The following is a 4,698-nucleotide window of genomic DNA, read 5'->3' as shown; positions in this document are numbered from 1 at the left end:
CCCCCCCCCCCCCCCGGTACAGACCCGAGACCACGGCCGAGCCTAGGCCCGCCCCCTGCCTGGACCCAATATCTTCTGTTTGGAAGTATTTATTTGAATTATCTTATAATTTTTGTGTTGTAAGTCATTTTTCCTTTGTTTTTTTAACATGTTTCATGTTCCCTATATGCTTATGCATCTTTTTCTTGATCATTTTACACTTTTTAATGTTACACAGCTTGCCCAATTAAAGTCTAATAATTTTGACACTTCTTCCCTATTTAAGGTTATAATAACATAATAGCAACCAAAGTAAATTGAATGAAGTATATACTACTAATAAACCTAGGTGTGATTGACTTGACCCCTACCAGTTCAGTTCTTCATAAATGGAAAAAAAAAATGGGAGTGTCTTTCAGCCATCTTATACTACAAAAGAATATGGAAACCAGCTGGGGGAGTGACACGTACCTGATGGCAAATCTCACCAGTAATATCTCCTCTTCTCATTGCACCAGTGTTGAACACATGTTTGGTGTGTGTGTTGCATTAAAAAATGTTTTCCACCAAAATAATTAGTAGAGATACAAATTGAATAAAAAAAACAAGAGAGGCAGAAACAACAACTCTTAAGTCATCAGGCAATTGACGAAAATCACATAACTTTGACGAGGATGAAGATTTATAAAAAGAAACGAACTGAAACAGAAGGACAACGGTCGAAAGGATCACGTCTATATCATATAGCAGGATATATCGTTAAACGGGAGTAAGGATCACGTCTTGGTTCATTATGGTGGATAACCACAACTCAAGTGAAATCAAGCTTGCTTAAGAAAATAGGCTCCCAACGACAGCCTTGGAAAGAAGAACATCATCACTAAGGCACCAAGAGGGGGGGAAAAGAAAAAGAACAAAAAATAAACACTACCATCATGCAAAGATACCACCCTTACGCCCAAAGATACCACCCCTACACCCCAACCCCCCCCAACCTCAATCTCTTACCATGGTACCCAAGATATCAACAAATCAAAACTAACACACATGCACTTGCTCTTCCTCTTAGAAGAAAATATCATCCTAAGATGTCTATGATTCCTCTTAATCTTCCAATTCTCTACCCTAAAATTCTACACAATTGTACTTATAATTAACTCTCTTATAAGCCGAAAAGCACCTCAAATGGTTCCATATCAATCCACACAGCAATTTTTATCAACATACTATCTAGATAACATAGAGGTCCCAGCCTGTTATGGTGGATTACACTTTCAGTGGCTTTACCGCAACAGCTTGTGCTTAAAAAGGAAGACCTAATTTCATAACATTGATCCCCAAATATTTCACAATTGACTTGTATCATGAAAAAGACTATCTTCCTGTGAAGAAGTTTAAAGAACTAGAATATACCTTTTTAAATCTTAGCTTTGGACTTTAATCACTAAAACAGAATTAGAACTAAGAAAGCAACTTAGAAACAGTATCATGTTATATGCTCGCTTTTTTCTACTCATGGCAGCACACAGTCAACCTCATCAAAGAAAAAAAAGGCACCATGCTGTCAAAGCATGTGCTATCAATAAGAAAGAATGCATACACCAAAACTACAATTGTATTGAAAACTTACTCAAGTATCACTCTCCAACATGCAGAAAAAGATTCACCAGCAATATCAATCTCAACGCCCCAACAGCAGGTTGAGAAACACAGGCCCAGAAATGGCGAACAACCAACTCATACACTCTCTGCTAAGAACAAATTTCAGTAGTAGAAAAGGGGTTCAACATAGGTCACAAGGGCTTATTGCAACTCCTCCTATATGAGTTGCTACCAACTAAGAATAGTGTCAGAACCAGTACTAACGTCGTGATCCTGGCTCCATCTGGATTTCCCTGCAGAAAATTTAGTTTGATGAATAGCAGGATGAGCTTTGTCATCATGCCCACCTCCACTAGGGTTTCTCCACACTCCTGATTGAGGGTTCGGTAAGAGCTGTGCGTATGAGCCCTATATAGGATGACCTTCTTGTTCTTGCGTTCTTGCGTTCTTGCACCCTTGTCTGTTTACACAAAGTAATTGACTGAGTACTTTCATTTACGATACCTAAAATAGTATACTCTAAGAATCAACAGACTCAATCAAAACAGTTTAGAGAACCTAAGTACCATCAGCATTCTGGTCACGTGAATATCACACTTAAGCAGCACCAACATTCTGATTAACTGACATAACGGAATTATACATTTTAGATGTTGCTGGAACCAGTGATTTAATGTTAAAACTAATAACAGCAACTTCCTACCTTTTTCCTGAATTGGCTGAGCTATATTTTTCTTCACTCTGCTATGCATGTATACAGGCAATAAAGCCATTACGAGGATGAAAATGTATAAAAAGAAAGGAACTGAAACAGAAGGACAACAGTGGCAAGGGTATTACATCTATATCTCAATAAGCGTTGCCCGAAATCAAAGATTTCCTGAAGTGAAATCTGATATATCATGTAGCAGGATATATCGTTATAACAGGAGTAAGGATCACGTCATGGTTCATTATGGTGGCTAACCACAACTCAAATGAAATCAAGCTTGCTTAAGAAAAAGGGCTCCCAACGACGACAGCCTTGAAACGAAGCACATCATCGCTGAGGCAATGGGAGAGAGAGGGAGGGGGGCGGGCATGCACAGATACCTCCACCCTGGACCCCCCACCCCCTCTTACCATGGCACCCAAGATATCACCAAATCGATACCTGGCACATGTCCGCTTGCGCTTCCTCTTAGAATAACTAACAGAGAGACTAGAAGGAATTCCGGGGCTATTAATTATATTGGGGCTACATTCTGCTCCATCAGACTACTTGTAGCATCAACGTAAGTTGTGAACTTAAGAGAAAAGCAAGGGTCTTTCATCAAGCCTATCCAGCAAAACACTGGTGCCTCCATTCGAGTTCTTTCCAATGGTATTTCTCCGCAGTCTTTATTCTATTACTGCTTGAATTACTGGGGTTCACTTTAATCAATATACTCGGATGAGATGTCAATCTATGCGACTTCGGATGAGAGAATTGTGGAAACTAATGGCTGTGATCAGAGAGTATTTCTTTCACACTTTAATCTATATACAAATTTACTCCCAAAGCTTTCCGCAACCCTTTCATTCTAATTCATCTGGACATGTCTCGCAGCCTAATTTTTTATCATAGCCCAATAAAATTACTTTGTTACGTGAATTTACTACTCAGAGTATTAAAACGAACTTTTAAAAAACTTTCGAAGTAGGAATGAAACAGAAATGGTGCTACCTACGGGGTGGAGAAAGTAGAACTTTTCCACCCAAAGTTCATTTAATCATCCACATCCGAGTTGAGTAACCACAAGTTCTATGTTAAACCCATTTAAGCCTTACTGTTCACTTCTTTTCTTCCACTTTGTTAGCGACAAGTTACCACTAAAAGCCCTCTTTAAAACCTAGCCAATATTAATTTCTTTATTTAACTAGTGAAGGAAAGAGATACATATGCTGATATACTCATCCTACTGGATTATGATCTAGTAATGTCTAAAAATTACAATGAAATGGATATGATCAGATTCTCCGCAAGTAAAATCAAGGGAGAAAAACGATTTCACCTTGAGAATTTCGCTGCAAGCACACGGACTCTCCAACTTCTCAAAGAATCATCCTCCTGGCAAATGTTGCACTCTGCTCTACCAATTTCCTACACCAAATTCGCCAAGAAAATGGTGAATTTCATGAAAAAGGGGTGAAAAATGCTGGTTCAAAAAAGGGCCGAATACTCGTGAGAGACTTTATAGTATAGAGCGTGTATACAACCGCTCGATTTTTTGGGTTCAAAACATGGCAAATCAAATTTGGGTGAAGTTTACGTACTTTTTCAATATGTTTATGATTGTAGTTTTGGGAATAACTTTCTTTCTTTCTTCTTTTTTTTTTTCGACCTTTTCACAAAAAATAAATAAATTATGAGAATGATTTATATCCATAACCGTTTGGCATGAAAATAATAATTTCTCAAAGTTAGATTTGGAATTAGAGTTAAAGTGAGAGATGATATTTGTTGTTGTTGTTGATGTTATTTTTAAAATCTTGTGAGAGAAATGGAAGTAAAAAAGATTTGTTTTTACTTTTTAAAAAAAAATTCATTAAATTAATAATTCTTATAGTCAAACACTACTATTTTCATGTTTTTTATTAAAGTAAAATAATTTAAAAAAAAAAAAATCTCATGGTCAAACGCCTACTTATAAGTTATATAAAATATCTTTAAATTTGATATAAAGTTATAATTTTAATAATAAATTAGAGTTCGTTTGAATAGGATTAAAATCTGATCAAATCAATTTTAAATCTTTTTTAAAAAATTTTTTAGGTGTTTGGTAAATTAAAAAGTTATTAAAAAGGGCAAAAGGGGAGAAACTGGGTACCAGTTTTTTACTTTTAAAATTAAAATTCTTTTAGGTTTGACAAAAACATTTACCTTTTATCTCTTATGTTTTCCTTTAATTTCAATAATACCCTAAACTTGAAGATCTTAACTATATAGTTTTTCTTTTTTTTTCTCTTTGCCTTTCTCTTCGTCTCTTTCCTCTTCATCTTTCTCCATTTTTTTTTAGTGAATCGATCATTACATCTGAGGTTTACATATTTTTTGATATAGTCAAATTATTACAAGGTTGCAATAATACTATTCTT

At 35.9% G+C, this 4,698-nt stretch overlaps 1 long non-coding RNA gene across 1 annotated transcript; it reads right to left on the bottom strand.

The window, feature by feature from the left end:
* Positions 1 to 15: 15 nt before the first annotated feature.
* On the bottom strand, positions 16 to 3,971 carry LOC124897165. Its single transcript, XR_007053840.1, has 3 exons — positions 3,615 to 3,971; positions 1,610 to 2,041; positions 16 to 481 (listed from the first exon to the last, which is right to left on the bottom strand). It is a non-coding gene; the product is annotated as an uncharacterized LOC124897165 (long non-coding RNA).
* Positions 3,972 to 4,698: the final 727 nt, after the last annotated feature.

This window comes from Capsicum annuum, chromosome 3 (assembly GCF_002878395.1).
Source record: "Capsicum annuum cultivar UCD-10X-F1 chromosome 3, UCD10Xv1.1, whole genome shotgun sequence".
Taxonomy (NCBI): domain Eukaryota; kingdom Viridiplantae; phylum Streptophyta; class Magnoliopsida; order Solanales; family Solanaceae; genus Capsicum; species Capsicum annuum.
The sequence above is the reverse complement of the archived record's forward strand: the minus strand, read 5'-3'. Positions and strand labels throughout refer to the sequence as shown.